This window comes from Lynx rufus, unplaced genomic scaffold (assembly GCF_022079265.1).
Source record: "Lynx rufus isolate CCGP_SWC_20201006 ecotype Redwood Valley unplaced genomic scaffold, mLynRuf1.p SCAF_7, whole genome shotgun sequence".
Classification (NCBI taxonomy): Eukaryota; Metazoa; Chordata; class Mammalia; order Carnivora; family Felidae; genus Lynx; species Lynx rufus.
This window is the reverse complement of record NW_025814889.1, coordinates 11,363,462-11,384,477: the sequence shown is the minus strand read 5'-3', so window position 1 is coordinate 11,384,477 and position 21,016 is coordinate 11,363,462. Positions and strand designations below refer to the sequence as shown.

The window sequence follows — 21,016 nt, the reverse complement described above, 5'->3', positions numbered from 1 at the left end:
AACTGGACGCCAGGCAGGGGCAGGTAGAGGAGGATGTTGTCCCCGGGGAGATGAGAGATGAAGGAACCCTGTGGGACGGCAGAGGGATGGAGGGAGAGTGTGCTTGAGATATCATCATTTAGGAACATCCCGGGAGCCGCTGGATATAGGGGAAACGGCCCAGGAAGGAGACCGGGGCTGGAAACCAGGACATGGGACTTAGTTAGCAGCATTCGTGTGATAATGAAAATGGCCCTGGAGCAGGTGGCAGTGACCTGGAGAAGTCCCCATGGAGGACAGGGATACAGGCTGCAGCGAGTACAGAAGTGAGGGGATGAAGAAGCAAACCGGGCAAGACATGTGGCCTTGGAGGGTGTCATCCAATTGGGGCTGGGGACACTGAACAAGACAGATCAAGACTTTGCACAGGAAGGTACTAGACATATGTGAATAGACACAAATGTCATAACAGACATATAAAGTCACAGCAAAGCCCTTTCTAAATTCAAATATGCACCATTCAGGGTCTTTTTCTTGATTTTGGCTCCACCGAAACCTACCCCTAAAATAACCGAATTAGTCAGGATAAAACATTCATGCCTGTCTGAACAAATCTGCAGGGAAAGGTCTCCTATCCAAATCTGGGACATGCAAGCTACCATTTCGAGCTGGCTTCAATCTAATTGGCAAGAGGAAGACTAAAATTCTGCCACGGACACTTCCAGACAAACAGGGGTGCTGTGCACCTGGGTATTCATGCCAGAACATCTCGCTCAGTGGCCAGACGTAACAGAGTTTGTCACAGGTAGAATTTCAGGGGGCTTTTTTTTTTTTTGATACAATTAAGTGGTCGCACATAATATTAGATGAGGTGCATGGGTAGTACAAGAGGAAATTCTCAAGTGCCTAGAAGTACAAGGAAAGCACATAAATCCCCCTTTCCTCCATTGTTCTGAACCATAAACTCACCCTTCCTTTCTAGATATATAGAGCTCCATGTACATAAGCAACATCCCCCTCAAAAGAAACAGATAAGACTGTGTAAATTTTTACAAACAAAATCATTACATACATGTACGTATATATGCTTTCCTAAAGAAAGCTCAGACTGGGAAAACAGAAGCCAGAATACTATCTTCCATTTATCTATTAAGTGCTTTTTTCTTTAATCTCCTAGCTTCCCTTCCATTTTGGTTGGACATTCCAATGGCATGCTGGAGCTTGAAATACAGCAGCTGTTCACATCCAGGGAACTGCGTCCCCTCCTAATACCTGTCATTATGCGGTAATTCTCACGGACATGGGCACTTGCTAGTCAGAGCTGCTGAGTTATTTTTTGATCGTTGTGTAATTATCTCATTACCAACAGACGCTGAAAATCAAGAGTAACCAGAGGAAGGAAACACTCCATTCTCTGTCCCTCTTGTTATACACAACTAAAATCCTTCCTGAGAGATTCCTCACCAACAGATTTATTGGCCTCTCAATATCTATCAGTGGTTGGACCAAAGAGAGAATGTTCCTATGGTGGAAATACCAAATAGGAAGAGTAAAAGTGCTTCCTGAATGCCTGGCCTCAAAGGGATTAAAAAAAAAAAAACACACACACACACACAAAGACATGATTGGGACTATCAAAAAGAACGCAGACAACACGGCTCTGCCTTAACAACAGACAGTGAAATGAGGCACGGATCAACTGCAAATGGAGGCAAGGTTTGGCTGTTATACTTGGTTACGTGAAAGGAAGTGGTTATACTTGGTTATACTATTGGCTGGGGGACACCTGGGTTTCAAGCTCTGACTCTCAGTGTCAGTCATACAAGCAAAGGGCTTTATTAAATAGAATTTTACCGGTCTTGCTAAGCTGAGACAGGAAAGCCCAGGTCAATTCACATTTGAGAGAAAGTTCTTCCTACACTTGGATGTGCAAGTGGGAAGGACACCAGGCCCACACAACCTGGAGCCTATACCTGCCCAGCCTTGGAGTTCCAGAGACAGGTGGCTGGGCTGGGGTGGGCTTGGGTTCACTGGAAATCATGACGCTTTTCAGGGCCTCCTGCCTCCTACGAGGTAGAAGACTGGAGACTGTAATATAAAGCCTGCCAGGACCCTGAGTGGGCAGATTGAACCGGCAAGTGGGACCTCTGTAGGCATAAAGGAAAGCAATATGCTTATTTCTTTTAGACGGGCAGACACCATAGTGAGGGCAGTAAGGAGCCCGTCTGCACCCCTCTACCCTCTTTCTGGTCTGATGACCGGAGTGCTGGACTCCTCGGTTGTCCCAGACACCAAGGTAAATGAGCCCAGAGGAAAGATGACAGGAATGGAAAAAATGTCACCTCTTTATTTTATTAAAGTAGAATTACCTCTGGCAGGCAATGGCTGTAACAGTGCTACTGTAACGCACACGGTTTTCTCCGGAAATCTTCAGCCTTCCTAGATAACACAATGACGCTTTGCAAGGGAGAGGCTCTTCGAATAACCAGAAATGCAAACAGTCTGGGACGTTGCATTTTTCCAAACTCAAAAAAATATATTTGACTAAGATTTCCACCAAAACATTCCAAACAAAGGGTTCATTAGATTAGCAAACCTCAGTTTGAACCTCAAAATCATACCTAATCCAGAAAATCCATTGCCAATAAGGCCTCGTTGGAGTTACAAAAACAAATATAATTCATAAATAAAAATAATTATACACATCTGTTCATTTGATGTGGTCCATCAAGGTAAAATATTAAAAGGGCTATTATGTCACAAATCCACTATCACAAAATCACCATGTTTTGAAAAGCTGCATAGTTGTGATGTTTCACAAAGCCTGAAAAAAAAAACTACTATATCCAGTTCTTCATCATTTATTAAAACTTTTTAAAATTCAATTTTACTGAAGTCATTTTGAAAGTAGGTTCCATCTGGAGTCATGCTCCAGATGAATAGCTATGATGAAAATCTTACATAAAACCCCAATGTATAAAATGAAATTCTAAGAGGCTGAAAAATCAGTGTTCCCAATATTCATATTTTCTGCAACCTCAAAATAATGGTAACTCTTTTTGTTTTTTGGCGTCTGTGTGTGTGTGTGTGCGTGCACACGTGTGTGTGTGTGTGTGTGTGTGTGTGTGTGTGTGTGTGTGTGTGTTTTCTCTTTTGATCTAAGGCTGAATCACTTTCTGGCTTCATTCAGAACCCACTGAGGAATGGGGAGCTAGCTCTTTGTGCACAGTGCTTTATGCCCTCGGAAAACCATGGGTCTGACTCATTTCTAATGTGTACCCTGTGTGTTGTTCATAAAGCCTGTGGAAAAGTCAAGAAACAGGACTTGGCTCTGGGTATCTAGCGGATTTTCCCATTTTTCACAGTAACTTGGAAAATGTTCCTGCCCAAAGCCAGTGGGTATTGGAATAACCCACTTCTATTCTTAGAACCTCCAGTAAGAAGCTTCAGGCTAGCAAACCTCACCTCACTGGGCTTAATTTTCTCAATTTTGCCTTTTTTGTTTTAAGTGGAAGGAGTGTGAAGGGTAGATATTGATGAGATCATGTCTGCCAAGATTTTAAGAAAATACTTTATATGAAAACTGATAATGCTTATGAAATCTGTCCCCAGGGTTTTAAAAAGCAGGATGGATTTCCATTTATTTGAGATGATGAGGTCTGAAATGGACATGCATGATTCTCAGGGACCTTTCTAAATGTTATGTCAAAAAGAGACAGAGAGGGGCGTCTGGATGGCTCAGGTAGTTCAGCATTCGACTTCGGCTCATGTCATGATCTCACAGTTTGTGAGCTCGAACCCCATGTCAGGCTCAGTGCTGACAGCGTGGAGTCTGGAGCCTGCTTCGGATTCTGTGCCTCCCTCTCTCTCTCTCTCTCTCTTTCTCTCTCTCTCTGTCCCTCCCCCACTCATGCTTTCTCTCTGTCCCTCAAAAAAATAAACATCAAAAAAATTAAAACATAAAAAATAAGAAGAGAGACAGAGAAGTTCATTCACTCACAAAAGTTGAGCAAAACGGAATCGGGCAATTATTCTAAAGTTTCACGTGAGCAATGCCTTAACCGCACCCCAACGTCAGTTCAAGTCCTCCATCCACAGTAAACCTGTGGACACCTCTCGGTACAGACTGACATTCCCCATCTTCTACCCAACTGGTGGTCTGAAACTCCCAGCAAATGCAACAGTTAGGGTCTTTGCTCAACTGAACATCAAGTGTTTTCTTATAATACCTCGGTTAGTTTCTTAGAAGGCTTCATTTTGGACTTTCAAGTTAGCAGAAAATAAAATAAAAATTAATGATAATTACTCACAAGGATGTGATACGATGGACATGTGCATTAGTAGTAGCAGGAGTGGTAATTAGTAAAAATCTTTCTAAGAACCATGATGGGATCATGTAACCCCTTAAGACAAATATACATCTTTTAACTTCATTTCCCTTCTCAGAATCTGTCACAAGACCGATGTTCATTGCAGCACTATTTGCAATAGCCAAGACATGGAAACAGCCTAAATGTCTGTCAATGGAAGAATGGATAAAGAAAATGTGGTTTAAACGTAAAATGGAATATTATTCAGCTCTGAAAAAGAGGGACATCCTGCTGTTTTCAACAACAGGAATGGAACTTCAGGACGTTATGCTATGTGAAATAAGTCAGACAGAGAAAGACAAATACTGCATGGTATTACTCCTATGAGGAATCTTTTTTCAAAAAAAAAAAAATGAACCCATAGAAACAGAAAACAGAATGGTGGTTACCAGGGCCTGGGGGATAAGTGAAAGAGGGAGAGATTCAGAAAAGGGTCCAAACTTTCAGCTATAAAGTCTGAGGATCTAATGTATAACATGATGATAATAGGTGATAACACTGTATTATATCATTGACATTTTCCAAGAGAATAAAACTTAAATGTTCTCACCAAAAAAAATATATAAATCTGTGAAAGATGTGATAATTCACTGGAAGAAGGAAGCTTTCCACAATGTGTACAAACATCCTATCACCACCACATACACCTTAAACATCTACCCACTTTATCTGTCATCAATAAAACTAAAAAATATATCTCAATACTACTATATGTGCTAGCAAAGCAAACACTAAAAAGCATTATAGCAAAACCAGGAGATAAAAAAAAGAAAATAATCAGGATTGTGAAAAGTATACATAAGGGTGTCCCTGCATGTTATATTTTGTATAATAGTAAAAAAAAAAAAAAAAAAAAAAAAAAAAAAAAAAAAAAAAGGGAAATAAGCCAAATAGTGAACAGGAAAGTAGAAAAATAAAATAAGACATGTCCAGACAAGGAGATATTAAAAAGCCATTGAAAAGCATATTTGCAAACAACTATATAATTCATGGTAGACTGCTCCATATATAATATTGGAAGAAAAAAATTAGGTTTAAAGTTATATATTAAGTGTGATACCCACTTAGATAAATGCAATTTAGCCAGTGAGAATAATAATTTAGAAGGAGTCCATAAGAAAGCAATTCCCTGTCTAGTGCTAAAGTGCGTTCATTTGCTTCTCTAACCTGTCAACAGTTGGCCAATGTTTCCTCCTCCATACAGCGTCCTGGTATTGGAACCACAGGTTTCTTCTGATGACGTATCTGTGCCTCACCTGACCCACTAAACTGAGAGCTGTGGTCTACACACTGCTTTGGACACCAAGCAATATACTCTGACATCCTGGGGATGCTTATTCATTCCTGCTCAACTTGCTATGGGTCAGTGAGCATGCAGTGCCCAGTTGGCTGGAAGACGCTTCTTTGAAAGAAAACAGTGATCGCAGTTCACTGCCCAGTGATTGCAGTGCTGGCGTGGGGCCCCCACATCAGAGATCTCTGGGCAACTCCCTCTCACACTCCTCAGGGCGGGCCTGCCCAGGTCTGGTTTCCGCAGGAGCCATGAGGCAGAGAAAACATCAGGAGAGGTCTGCAGTTCACTGTGGCTTAACCTTGGCTCCCAGGCTAACTGCCCCCAGCCCCCTTCGCCAGCCCCCACCCCCAGGGTGAATGTTCCCTCCACCCAGCCAGGGCCCTGGGACTGCCTTCTGAGAAACCCCCCTAGCTGAATGCTACCTCCTGATCTGCAAGAGATCCCGCCTCGGTTTGCTTTCCCTGGAACCCGTTTTCTCTGGCACGATGGCATTCCCAAAATATTCCGGGCTCTCTTCAAAGAGGTGACACTGAAACGCCCCCCACAGTCCATAAAGCGGTTGTGCGCTCTCTCTCTCTCTCTCTCTCTCTCTCTCTCTCACACACACACACACACACACACACACACATACACACACACACACACACAGAATGGAAGAAAATTCAGAAGATTACGATCCATCATCCTGTTTGGGCAATAATAATAGCTACTATTTTTTGAAAACTTACTCTATGCCTGCACTGTGCTAGTAAGCTCTCTCCATGGACTGTTCTATGAGACCAGTGCTGGTACTATCCTCACTTCACAGATGAGAAAACAGAGGCTTCAAGAGCTCAAGTACGGGTCCAATGTCACACAACTGAACTAGGACCCACGCCCGAGTAGTGTGGTATGGAGCCCCAACAATGTTGCAGTAACACAGAAGTCCACGGGCTCAGCATCTCCCACACTGGAAGACTTTTAGGGGACCCACCAACACACCACATGGACACACACATGATGGGGCTCATTCCTGGCAGAACGTGGTTGGGAGGCTGGAGCAGGGGTGGATGAAGGAATAAGGAGGGAAAAGAGGGAAGGATCAGGGCCACAAGGGCAGCAGAGCGCACAGGCAGAGAGAACCCCACTCACCCTGGAAAAAACGCAACACTGAGTGGGGCAACGGTTTCCAGCTCTTTCTACTACCAAGTACTAGTCAAAACCTTCCCTCTGGTGCCCAGAGAAATCCCTGCCTCAGAGCCACTCCCACCTGCACACAAAGCCTTTGCACCTTTACTATCTCCCCAACACACAGTCTGTGGGATTCCTCACACGGCGGCTCCGTGTCCTGGGCTGGGATTATCAGGCCATCCAGACAGTTTAAAAATGAAGCCCTCCAGCCAGAGGGCTGTTAACACAAGGAGAAACAGGACTTGGCAGCCTTGAGTCATTCCACCAACACCCTTCCTCTCTGTGCTACATAATTTTTCCTTCTCTGAATTTTATGTGCAACCAGCAATCAAGACAGGAAAAACAAGCAAAGTCTTACATACACCGCAAAATGCTGATTTGTCTATTCTATTAATAATACAAAATCTCAGCAAATGCAAATGGTATTACATGAATAATTCCATAAAAAGTTAAATCCAAACTAAATGTTTCCATTTTCAAATGACATTTGCAGAGACCTCTCCATTAATATGTTTGATACCGATTTTTTACTATCCTGTATTTCCTAAGGAGAAAACCATGAAGACACAAAAAGCCAAGAAATATTTTTAAACGTGAATTGTCAAGCTGTCTGCTCTACTGCACGAGTCTTGGCACAAGAACAGCCACAATCGTATATTAATAAATGCTCTTGCCCCGCAAATGCTGATCTTTCAAAGAAGACCGGGATTTCAATCTGCTCAAACATGGAGGTTATTTCTTAGCACTGAGTTTGGAATCATGAAGCAAAACGTGCAAAGTCAACCAGACCTTGATAAACAGTCATGGACATATAACGCTTAGGAGAAATAGTTTTTAGAAAATATAAATAGTTACAGGATAAATGTGTTTCACCAACATACACTCCAGATACCAAAATAAATGGTTAGCTGACTTACTAAGTAACTTTATTTTTGAAAGGAAAAATCACACATATGTCAAATTATATGAACAGACTAAAAAAGCCTGGGAAGCATGCAGCACCATTCTTTAAGAAAGGGGAAGGTTGGGGCACCTGGGTGGCTCAGTCAGTTAGGTGTCCAACTTCAGCTCAGGTCCTGATCTCGCGGTTCGTGGGTTCGAGCCCCGCATCAGGCTCTGTGCTGACAGCTCAGAGCCTAGAGCCTGCTTCGGATTCTGTGTCTCCCTCTCCCTCTGCCCTTCCCCTGATCATGCTCTATCCCTCAAGAATAAATAAACATTAAAAAAAATGTTTTAAAAAACAAAGGGGAAGGTAATAAGTTAAGGGTGGTGGTCTTCAGGTTATAATGAGACAGATGAGGATGGCAGGGGAAAATCAGGGAGGTAATGGGGGCAGCCTGGGTGGCTCAGTCGGTTAAGCATACGACTCTTGATTCCGGCTCAGGTCATGATCTCACGGTCATGAGACTGAGCCCCGAGTTGGGGCTCTGCCTGCTTGGGATTCTCTCTCCCCCTCTCCTTCTGCTCCTCCCCCACTCATGCCCATGCACGGTGCTGTCTCTCTCAAAACAAATAAACACTTTTTTAAAAATTGGGGCGATAACATGATCAGAGAAATAAGACATTCACAAGAGAAAATCAAAGAGGGTCAACTAGATTTCTTTTTCCAGTAGAAATTAAAAATTAATATTAAAGGGAATCTTCTGAGCACAAAAAAAAAAAAAAAAAGAAGAGGGAGAAACTGATTCTCCCTAATTTACTTCCTGAATGTGAACTGAATTTGGCCATCAAGCAAGATCTGAAAAGCATCAACTAAGAGCACATCTACACAGGCAAAGCCAAGTACAGAATTAAGGTAATCAAGCATCCAACGAATTGACACAAAATGCTGGGAAACTGTGACCAAGAAAGAGGATTTTTTTCAAGGAAATTATCCAAATTCAAGTTAATGGGGAAAAGTTGCTGAACTGTCTTCAACACTTTGCCTAAAATACTCCAAAATAATGGTGAGAGCTTATCAGAACATGTCCGGAAAGAAGCCTACAAGTGGGCCTCTGTGTTAGATTTTTTTTCCAATAGTGAGGCTTGAGAAAGCTAGAAAACGTTAAAAAAACGCAAGCTGATTGTACAAAATTTAACATCTCCCACCAACTACGAGACGTTGAGCCACAATAGATACAAAATGCCGGATAAAAAAGCTCTAGCCAGGGTCCTTGTGGCTGGTCACTCTCCCTAGCTATTTCTGAAATCACAGAGGGAAAAAGAGGGTTTCAGATAAAACACGTCACGACTAATATAGATCACTGTGCACAGGCTGCTATCTTCTTTGCACAGTGCGTTTGCTTCTAGGCACAGGGTTCTTGCAAAACAGACAAAGTTTATCACAATCATTATCATCAGACAATAAAACAGCTTAAGACTTAGCCGAACTGAAAAACAGTGTCTCTTACTCCATTCCCCCCACCTCCTGTTGAAAAGCAATTTTTCAATTAAGGAACTAAACTACACATTTATTAGAGGATGATCCTCAGACTTTCGGCTTTCAGAGAGCTGTAGGATTTTCCCAAAACTCAAGGAATGGGATTTAGAGTCACCAACTGTGACCTTTTCCACTAAGGTCAATACATCCAAACAGTACCCATTGTTTCATGAAAGGGAGGATAGGGAACATCAGAAAATAGGAAAGACAAGATTTCAAAGAAAAAGAGGGTTATCTTTTCCATGTGATACCTTTGGATTTCTAAAAACCTAAAATATCTAAAAACCCCATATCTTTTCTCCCTCCTGATCCTGCACACCAGGGAAAACTCTGTCATGAACCAGCGTCAAGACTGAGTGGTCCACGCGGTACAGAGCAGTGGTTCGCAAAGCGTGGGGCCTCAGACCAACAGCACTGGCATCATCTGTGAACTTGTCAGAAAAGCAAACTCTCTAGCCCCAAGCAACTCTGGGGCGAATGCCTAGAATTTAGCAAGCCCTCCACGGGATGCTAGTATCAGCTAAAGTTTAAAGACCAGAGTAGAACCCAAATCATATGCATCTCAGGACTGGGAAGGAAGACCAAGAAGCCTGATTCAAAGCTGGTGGAACCAGGTTTCTCATCTCCAAACTCTGTGAAAACAGTATATTTTTCCCAAACAATGGCACAATTTTGATCTGAAACGCGTGGTATGACAATGGAACAGAACATTCGAAATCAGAACTACCCACATGCAGGGATTCAAGATCCGTAAACACCAGCAAATGACCAGCAACTTCCTCAAACACACAGTGCCAGGACCTTCCGGACGGACTCATCATCACCATCACCATCATCATACAACACTCACACCACGTAACATGTCGATAAAGTAACATTCAAATTTGGTTTCATTTTTATTTTGATCAAACCCAGCAACCCTGTGAAGCTGGCACAGGGACAGATACTATCATCCCATTTGGCAGATGTGGATCCCGAGGCTTTGCAAGGTAAGTTAGCCACCTTGAGCACTGACAGGTTTTTTTTGTTGTTTTTAAGGGAGGGAACCTCCATTCCTTCCCTTGGAATGCAGCCCAGGAAGACTGCTTACCAGGATATAATCCCCCCCAATTTGTTATTTCCCCAGTGGGCTGAGAGTGTGGTCATGACATGCTGCACACACAGAATGTTACAGAGGTTCTTGGTAATTCTCCAGAAGGTCTCCGGAGCAGGTCCTGGACACACCTCAGGGACCTGCCATCTGTCCCCTGTGAGCCTGCCCAGAGGAACCCCAGGGACCATCACGTGCTTCTTGCGATTTTTCTGGGTCGCCCCCTGTATCTCAGCAAGGCCAGCCCTCACCTCTGCCAAAGCAGGCGGGCCATTTCTCCTCAGCACTTCAATAAACCTTCCACCTGCCAAGAGATGCAGGCATTACTCTGGACCATCAAGACCACAAGGCCCCTCAGAGAGGAGGAGGGGCCTGACCCCCATATAAACTGCTACATTCGGTGAAAAGGACTGCGCCCCACCTCGCTGCGGGCTGAACCCACCCCTGTGACACAATCAAGAGTGAGCAAGGACCCATCATGAGTCAAGTAGAAAAGAATGGTGAGAAGATGTTCAGGAACTCTTTCCAGGGACAGAAAGAACCCAGGAGGGCCAAACACAGATGAGCAAATGATTTATCTAAGGCAAAGACAAAAAAAAAAAAAAAAAAGAGGCTGGAAAATTCAGTGCTGAACACCCCCACTTTACCCTGGACCATTTCTGTGACACTCAACCCAGGCATCTGCTACAACTTATAAGTGGTTTCATTCTTAACAGACACCAGTTTGACTTTTCTTTCTTTTGTGGCTGGGAAGAGGAACAGCGAAACACGTCAGAGCTGGCTGGGGGAAACAGCTTCTTGGTCCTCCCATCCAGAGCCATCCATGCCACAAACTCACCCCACAGGCGGAGCCCCGGGAAATACCAGGGGATGAGGATCATGATGCCAGAAATGCCCCTTTTGTTGTAAACAGGTGGGAAGGAACATATCTGCACTATTAGCCCTGCGGACTCTGGTCTTGTACTTTGTTTCTCTCACCAAACATCACTGCCTCCAGAGATACCAACCGCTCTGATGGACTCACACCTCAAACAAGACCAATCAAAAGACATCAACAGACATTCTAGCCTTTATTTTGGAGGCACGATTTTGGTTCCTGGCATTGTAGCTATCATCAACAGTAAGCCTAAGAAACCGGGTTGGATGATCCCTACAATTTAGGAAGCATTTACAATATTTTTCTACTCATGGACCCACAGTGTACAAGTCAAGGCTTAGAGGACCCACGGAATAAGAAAACAAGACACAGAGGGCTGGCCGAGGTCATCTTGTCCCAGAGGCGGTTACTCACACCCAGACTGGCCCAAATAAATACTCCATGAGTCAACATTCAATGAGATGGTGTCAGAGGAGCCCACGAGAGAGGCTCAAAGCTTAGTAATGAATGAACACACTGGATTTTTTAGCACATACCTCACAGACGAGGAAGGAACGAGCAAAGTTCACCACGAGCATTCTAGAAATGTCACACACATGCTGGCCACTACAACAAATCATTATGATCTGCCACTTTTGGTCATGATCACAAAGCCAAGAAGAGCAAAGGCACTGAGAATATCTGCAAAGATGGGTTAAAAATAATCAATACAAAAGGGCAGAGGAAAGAATATCTTCCAAGGAGAAACTGAGACTCAGCAAAGGCCATTCCTAATCTGAAATTGCTTTCCCTCAGGCCACCTATTAAACATGTGTCACTACAGCTGGAGAGAACTATCTGTCATCAAACACATTATATATTTGCCCCACTGCCTCATAGTACTCGATGTGTCCTCCTTTGATTTGTGAAACCAACAACAAAAAAGATTTATCAATTCATTTTCCCTGGGGAGCAGCCTGCCAGAGAAGTACATTTTTTTTCTATGTGTTTCTCCAGCCCCGCGAGACACATTTATTATAAGGAGACAGATATAAATCTGTTTTGAGCAGACTGAAAGAGTAAATTGGGATGATATTAAACTTTGAAGGAACTAGGTTTTCTTTTAAATACCTCTGGAGCACAGAGTAGGGAGACTTGCTCCAAGTTTTTGCAATTCTACCCTGACCCCACACGTTATCTTCTCCAGACATGTTTATTAACTGGATGACCTCCCTTATGAGAGACACAGAAATATACACACCCAAGGAAAGACACATAGTTACACGCATCCACACCAAGAAACGGCATTCCTGACTTGTTGCTACCATTACCTTGCTGGAAAATGTTAGTCAACGCAATCGAGAAATATTTACTAGCAATATGGTGGGCGAGTTAATCTGATGAGAATTATGGGGAAGCCCTAAGAAAATACAAAGCATGTGTCACAATTTCAAGTGACATGGACAGACGAAAGAAATGTGGTATATACTTACAACAGACTATTATGCAGCCATAGAAAGGGAAAGTTCTGACACCTGTTACTACACAGATGAAATGTGAAGACATTATGCTGAGTGAAATAAGTCAGTCACAGAAGGGCAAATACTGTATGATTCCACTAACACGCAGTACATAGAATAGGCAAATTCATAGGGACATTAAGTAGGTTAGAGGTTACCAAGAGCTGGGGGAGGGGGTTCTGGAGAATTATGGCTTAATGGTTGCAGAGTTTCTGCTTGGGATGATGAAGAAGTTTTGCAACTGGATGGTGACGATTGCATGACATTGTGAATGTAATTAATGCCACTGAATTGTACACTTAAAAATGGTTAAAATGGCCAACTGTGAGATCTGTATCTATATCCACATCCACAACATAAGAAGAATAATATACTAAAACCCACTGAATAGTAGACTTTAAATGAGTGAACTGTATGGCCTCTGAATTGTATTTGTACCTCAATAAGATTGTTTAAAAAAAAAAGATCTCAAATGTCACAAGAAAGCTTCCTGAACATTCCCTTTTCTTTCCCTTTATTCTCTATCACGGCATCATCAGGAGCATAACTGTTTTATTTGAGTACACATTCCTAGTCTACAGTCCATTTTCCCTCCTGCCCATGGATGTAAAGACCAAATACAGAGACGCAGAGCCATGGGTGTCTGATTCATTTGACTACCCTGTGCCTGACCAGGAAAGGTGCTGAATACTCATGTATAAATGAGTAAACAAAGTAAATCAGGAGTGAAAATGGCAAGAAAGGGACAAAAATCATAAAAGAGAAAAACGGCCTCTATTACTTGAAAAGAATGAGCACAGAACACCAGTGGTAGAGTATATCATTGGAACATGTACTGTGTGTGACAGGTGAGTCAAGAAAGAGCCCTTCAGAAGACACGAATAGACACTTTTACAAAGAAGACGTACAGATGGCTAACAGACACACGAAAAGATGCTCAACATCACTCATCATCGGGGAAATGCAAATCAAAAACACAATGAGATACCACCTCACACCTGTCAGAATGGCTAAAAAGAACAACTCGGGAAACAACAGATGTTAGCGAGGATGCGGAGAAAGAGGAACCCTTTTGCACTGTTGGTGGGAACACAGACTGGTGCAGCCACTCTGGAAAACAGTTTGGAGGTTCCTCAAAAAATAAAAAATAGAACTACCCTATGACGCAGCAATTGCACTACTAGGCATTTATCCATGGGATACGGGTGTGCTGTTTCAAAGGGGCACATGCATCCCCATGCTTATAGCAGCACTATCGACAACAGCCAAAGTATGGAAAGAGCCCAAATGGCCATTAACTATACACACACACATACACACACACAATGGAATACACCTTGGCAATGAGAAAGAATGAAATCGTGCCATTTGCAACAACGTGGATGGAACTGGAGTGCATTATACTAAGTGAAATAAGTCAGAGGAAGACAAATATCATATGACTTCACTCACGTGTGGAATTTAAGAAACAAAACAGATGAACATAGGGGAAAGAAAGAAAAATAAGATAAAAACAGGAAGGCAAACCATAAGAGACTCTTAAATCCAGATAACAAACCGAGGGTTGCTGGAGGGGAGGTGGGTGGGGGATGGGCTAAATGGGTGACAGGCATTAAGGAGGCACTTGTTGGGATGAGCACTGGGTGCCAGATGTAGGAGATGAATCACTGGGTCCTACTCCGGAAACCAATACTACGCTGTATGTTAACAAACTTGAATTTAATAAATAAATGTGAAAAAAGCAAGAGAGCTCTTCACACATCTAAGCTCCTGAGTCACCCAAGTCTTCCCACATCACCACATGCCACACCCACCTGACCCAGAGCCCCCAGTCTGCCCTGGATATGAACAATTCTCAGGAGAAGACCTGACAGGGCACCTGTCTTTGGTTCAAACGTGTTCACAAGTAAAGGAAGCCGACTATACCACGTGCAAACCTGGAACAGTGGTGACGGGGTTTCAAACAGGGCATGAGAAAATTAGAGGGTCAGCAAACCATGTCCCTGGGAAAGAAGTCTGTTTTTATTTTCCCCAGAAGATTTGTTTGGGGAAAAGCACTTAGACCATGACTGCTGTAAAATGCTCAAGAAAACCGCCTATTTGGACGATTTTGTCAACTTCTACCACAGCTGGAAGCAACGGGTCACATCTCCTCCGAGCCTAGACATTCATTCAACCAATGATTTCTTCACCAACCCCCTGTCACCTCCTGAGGCAGCCTTCTCCTTGCTCAGGAGGCCACTCACAGTCTACTGGGAGGAGCCTGATCCCCCCCACCACAACTGCCAGCCCACTGTGATACAATGTACAGGTGCAGTGATAAGGGGGGAGGGGTCTCCAGCAAACTTCCAGAAGAAGGGCTTACTACAAAATAATAAAAGGGAGTCAACTGTGGGGGCAAGGGGAGGGCTAGAGGCAGACAGCCAGTCAGAAAAGACCCAGACAAGCACTAGCAAAGCACACAGGGCTGGGGGCTCTTCCCCCAGGGGTGCAGATGGTACCATCAACAATTCAGTGGGACTGAAATTGGAAGCTGGAGGGAAAGGATGCTGAGAAAAGAAAATCGGCAAAAAGCAGCAAGGCCTTGTATGATTTGCTGAGATCCTCGCCCACTGGCAATGGCACGCTCCTGAAGGGTGCTAGGCTGGGGCACTGACCTGACCCTGCGTCCATTTTAGATCCAGCACTCAAGGTGACCTTTCCTTCCATGGTAGGCATTACTATCCCCATGGAACTCAGACTCAGAGAAAGCTAAACAGGCTGGCCCCCACCCTGGGCTGCCTCCCTGCAGCACCCATGCCTTTTCCACCACGCTAAGGAGAATTTATTGAGGGGTTTAGACATGAGCCTAAGGACCGAGATAGGCTAGTAGATGGTGGTGCATGAATATAGATGTTAAAGACTTATTTTAGAACTAGGGACATCTGAGAAGGTTGACAGGCAGCATGGAAAGAGTGGAGAAGACAAACAGAAAATGCTAGAGACACGGGATGGCCAAAGGGCAGCAAGCCAGGGCAGCGAGGCCCCAGCAGATGGAGTCTTCCTAAGAAAGGAGGAGGGATTATCAGGTTTGGAGACGTGAGGTCGCAACAAGTCACTCTGGGTGGCCTCGGTCCCCTGCAAAGAGGCAGGAAAACTTGAGAACAAGCAGTATGAAAAAGGACTGGAATAACTCATGAGAAAATCTAACAGATAATTAGAGGTAAAACCATGACACAGTGGGGGGAGGCCCAGGTTAGAATTAGAAAGCATGATTTTGCAGAGAACCCAACAGTTTAAATGTTTGAAATATTTTTGTCAGGTATCAACACATTTTCTTCTACTTACATTATCATTTCTTTTTTTTACATTGAACTTTCGGATATCTGGAACATATTCTGATGTCTGGGGGGAGGCGGTGGTCCGTAACTAGGGATGGCACCTGCTCCCCCAGGGGGTTTCTGGAAGCAAGTGGGGCGGGCGCTACTGCCTTTGGTGGATGGATGTCAGGGATGCTCAATGTCCGGAGATGCAACAGGCTGTGCTCAGCAAGAATCATCTCGGCCACGGTACCAACAGCGCACGCCCCACACTGAGAAACACAGCGTGTTACTTTTTCCCAGTGAGCCCACAATCCCAGGGTCACTGTACTGAGTCACACATTCAGTGATACATTTGACAAGTAAGCACTGAGCGACCCTCTGTGCCACGTCCTCTTGGTGGCACTATGAAAACAAATCAGACACTACTGCTGATGGCCTGTCAGCACAGAGCCTACTTCCGATCCTCTGTCCCCCTCACTCTGCCCCTACCCCACCTGCACTCTTCCCAGAATAAATAAACATTTTTTTTAAAACATCCATGGGGCACCTGGGTGGCTCAGTCGGTTAAGCGTCCAACTTCCGCTCAGGTCATGATCTTGTAGTTCATGGGTTCGAGTCGCATCAGGCTCTGCGCTGACAGCTCAGAGTCTGGAGCCTGCTTCTGATTCTGTGTCTCCCTCTCTCCCTGCCCCTCCCCCTGATCGCATGTGCACGCTCGCTCTCAAAAATAAAGCTTAAAAAAATTTTTTTTTAATCTGTAGAGAAATGCAATTTAAATGCTTTGCAATTCATCAACAACTTTTAAAAAGCAGCCAAGTATGGCTACGGCAGGAGTCTTGCTGGTCCCGATAAGAATTACTTATAATGAACACTTAACTACACATGCAAATATTAAAGCTAAGTGGTTAAACAACATGATCGCGTCTGTGTTGATACAATCCATTTGCTTAGCAAACTCCTTTTACGTAGATACTGGCTTGAACAAACTCCTACCTACCGCTGTTGGTTGTGACTTGGTACTCCAAATGGATGGAGGTGTCGATGAATGAGGTTTTACTGGGGGTTCTGACCTGCCAGGGGTTCTGGGGCAAGACAACTGCAGGTGCTCATTGTTCTGTTTCTGTGTGACAGACTGTGACTAATTTGTTTCAGATAGCTGCTCAGGACAGCCTGCTTGAGAGTCGATACACAGACACTCTAAGCAAAGGGGAGCTGCTGCGCCCCCGTTCATTGCCGGCCTTCCTCCTGAACGTGAACGTGGCATGTCCTACAGCTCTCTGGCCGTGGTTTTTACAGAGACATTAGGGGTGGCCTCCACAGTTCCCTCGAGCTCTATCCGCACTGGATACAATGTATTACCTTACAAAGTCCCTGTGTTTCTAACCTGGGCAAGCGATTTAAACTCGAGGTCTACAAAACAAGCAGGCTTGACTGTGGGCAGCTGCGGATGTCCCCAAAGGGAAAAATGGGAGCACCAGGGCTAACCTCAGTATTTGGAAAGGTCTGACAGAAAGCACACATGTACCCACAGTGTGATGGCACAGGCTAAAACGTGTTCACTTTGGACTAGAATTATGTCAACTCAGCAGGCAGTGGCCGTGGTGACAGCTCATGGAGGAGCTAGGCCTGTCCTTTACTAATAAAAATATAAAGGAAATGAATTAGCACTTCAAAAACACAGTTTCCTTGTTCCTAGTGATTAAAAGGTGATCCTCAAGGTCCCGTGTGTTCTAAAGTTCTATGATTGTTTCACAGGAAGTTATTCATACCAAGAATAACCCATTCTTGGTGTAGCTTTAATACATAATTAACAGTAACAAATAGCTTTCTCTCTTGGCTTCCCTAGACTTATTTATAGCTTTTCAACTAATTAAAGGCATATTTATTTATAAGGGGTGCCATACTTCCAGAAAGAATTAGATGCCACTGTATATTCTCTAAAGGTAATAAGAAATGGTCTGGATTTGCTCAATTAGCAGCTTCTTCCTCAATTTCTACCTCTTCAAAAAGTGTAAGAACTAAATATTCACTTCTTTCCTTTGATCCTTTTCTTTCCAAAGCACAAGAAAGGTTTTTCAGGTGGCTCCAATGCCATCTCCTGAGTGATGCCCTTGGCCTTGGCATCATCACCAGTAACACCCAGCTCTACTGTGAGGCCTATGCCAGATGAGTAGTTGAGATGATGTATGGGCAACACTTCAAGGTTCAATGCATTACATAATATAGCTTATTCTCATTTCAAGTATTCATTTATGAATACTCATAAATGAATAATTTTGTTATTATTAACAACAGACTAAGACTTTAAAGTATACGGAGCTTTTTTGCAGGTCAAATTTGTTTTTAAGTTTATTTATTTTTGAGAGAGAGTGCACGGGGGAGGGGCAGAGAGAGGGGGTAAAAGAGGATCTCAAGCGGGCTCTGTGCTGTCATCACAGAGCCCGATGCGGGGCTCGAACTCGCGAACCGTAAGATCATGACCTGGGCTGAAATCAGATGCTCAACCAACTGAGCCACCCAAGTGCCCCACAGGTCAAATATTTTAAAATGCACTAATAGTAAGGTTTTCTATAGGAATTGTACAGTGCATCCTTTCGTAACTGAGAAATGAAATCTCTTAGAAAACCAAACCTGAATTCCAGTGTTATGGTTGGCTGTGAATTTAGAGTCGTTATATAAGATCTGTTCGTGTAATTATTTTGAGATACAATCTTTTCAAGGGCTCACTATGCCAGGAACTGGGCTAAGAAAGAACATCAATTATCTCATTTAATCCTCACAAATGAGGTGGGTTCTGTTATCACCGTGCAAGACACAGAGCAGGTACTTGCCCAAGGCCTAGACTCGCCAGTAATGGGATAAATGAGGTCCACCTGCAACCGGAATTGGTGTGTTTAGCTGCTGTGTGATTCCACAGGGCAGGTGTGAACACAGGAGGGCAAGCAGACGACAGCCTGTCCCAAGTCACTTGAAAAACAGCCCACTGCCTGTCACTGTATCTGGTTTCGTGTGCCCACATTGGTATGTGTGGACCATATCATCAGAGATTTTTTTCTTTCTGCCCAGGGTACATTGACACATTTTGTTCCACACTCTTTTTCCGCCAAAACGCAGATCAACATAAATTATTTAAGTAGATAATGCAGGCAAAAACAAGCAAATAAGACAAAAATAAAATAACATAAAACAAAAACCCGTTTCAAGGATATAACCCCGGAGCTGTATTTATGCCATGATGATGAATCCATTCACCCGTATACTGGCTATCTCCACTCTGAGGTCACAAGGCAATTCTGTGTGTTCAGAACTCCTTCCCTTTCTCCCACAGACCTGCTCCTGTTGGTTTTCCCAGTAGAGGGCACCATCTTTGACCCAGCTGTCCAAACATGAGCCCTCTTAGCCCTTCTTTCTTGGGTGGTCCCAAATCTAGAATGACCCCAAAGAACCAGATCTGACCTACCTCAGCGCGCCTTCTGTCTGTCCTGTCTTCCCATACCCCTGCCAGTTCCTATACCCTCACCTCTCCCCCAGATCCCCTCCATGAATCCAAGAGCAATCTAGCTGGCCTCCTTGACACCTGCCTTAAACTTCCCAACTACAGCACCAAGGTGGGCTTTCAAATGTACAAAAAGGCTCACCATGTTTCCTCTCCAATTCCCTCACCTTGAAGATAAATTCCAAGCTACGAAGTGTGGCATAAAAAGTCCTGGAAACCACAACTCCCTTTCCAGCATCTTCTCCCACCACTGCCCTATTCTTGCTTGAACCCCCAAACACCCTGTGCTCTTTAATCCTCTGGATAGTAGGACCAGAGTGGGGCCATCTGCTAGGAAGCCCTCCCACCCTTGCTTAGCTGGTAAATTCCTCACCATCCCTCAAGCCTCAAACCGTGCACAGCCTCTTCCATGAAGCCTTCCCTGACTCTCCCAGGCAAACTCAGAGACACCTCAACCATGCCCTTCTGAGGCTCATCTCAGGGACGTTCCCTGCCAGCCTTTCCACACTGCAACACGGATTTTTCTCACCAGCGGAAAGTGGGCTCCTTTTCCCTGGGCTGAGGACTGGCTGTCTTTATACCCCCAGGACCCAGCAGCACAGGCCCAGGCATAAAGTAAGGGCTCTGCAATATCTACTGATTAGTTAAACATGAATAAAACAACCTATGCAGGAAGGAAAGAAAACCACTGGCTTCATAATTTCTTGAGGTGAGAACCAGTCTTGGAATCTGATTTGAGCTTATAAAACATTCCCTTAAGGGGAGAGGTGAGGAGAGGAAAGGTATTCTTGGACCGGAGATTCTTGCTCCCAGATGGAGCACAAGAGAGTAAATAAGGAACACATACTTCCCGAATGCCTATGTCATACCCTGGGTGAAGGCTGTGAGTCCCTGTCCACTAAAACGCAAAGCCCTCAAGTGGGGATTCCGGAAAGATGAAGTCACATCTTAAAATACACTCTGTTCCTCAGAATATAAGTTTCTCAAAACCACAACAATTACATCTTATGTACTATTTAGTTGGGATTAGTGCTTGTGGGACAAGCGGCTATTAAAAAAAAAATAGTGTAAGCTTATGTGAAATCAGCGAATAAATGATGGCTCTGAATATAAACTAGGAGGTCGGTGTGGCTTCCAAACTCCAGGCTTCTTCTCTGAGCTCTTTTATCTTCCAGTCACAGAAGCTTCAGTGGAATAATAAAAGAGTAACCCAGATGCTGTTCTCCTCACTTGGCCCTCCGTCTGACTCTCAGACTTCGAGTTCACTGTGCAAACAAGTTCACAGTCAAGTCTAAGTAGCAAAGGCATCTACCGGCGTTGGAACATTACCCCTTTCGATGAACCCTAAAAGACTCACGAATGAATGCCATCCTGTTAGGGAAAGGCTTTAAAAGACTACTTTGTAAAAATAAAATAAAATAAAATAAAATATTTCATATTCTGAATGAAAAACCTGCCAACCTACCCATTACTCTGAAATCTGTACTTAAATTTCTAAAGCCATAATATCCATGTGCAAA

At 43.9% G+C, this 21,016-nt stretch overlaps 1 protein-coding gene across 2 annotated transcripts in view; it reads right to left on the bottom strand.

Moving 5' to 3' along the window:
- CAMK1D (calcium/calmodulin dependent protein kinase ID) overlaps positions 1–21,016 on the bottom strand; it is a 433,382-nt gene that overhangs the window by 373,774 nt on the left and 38,592 nt on the right. The gene's annotated exons all lie outside the window — the stretch shown is intronic.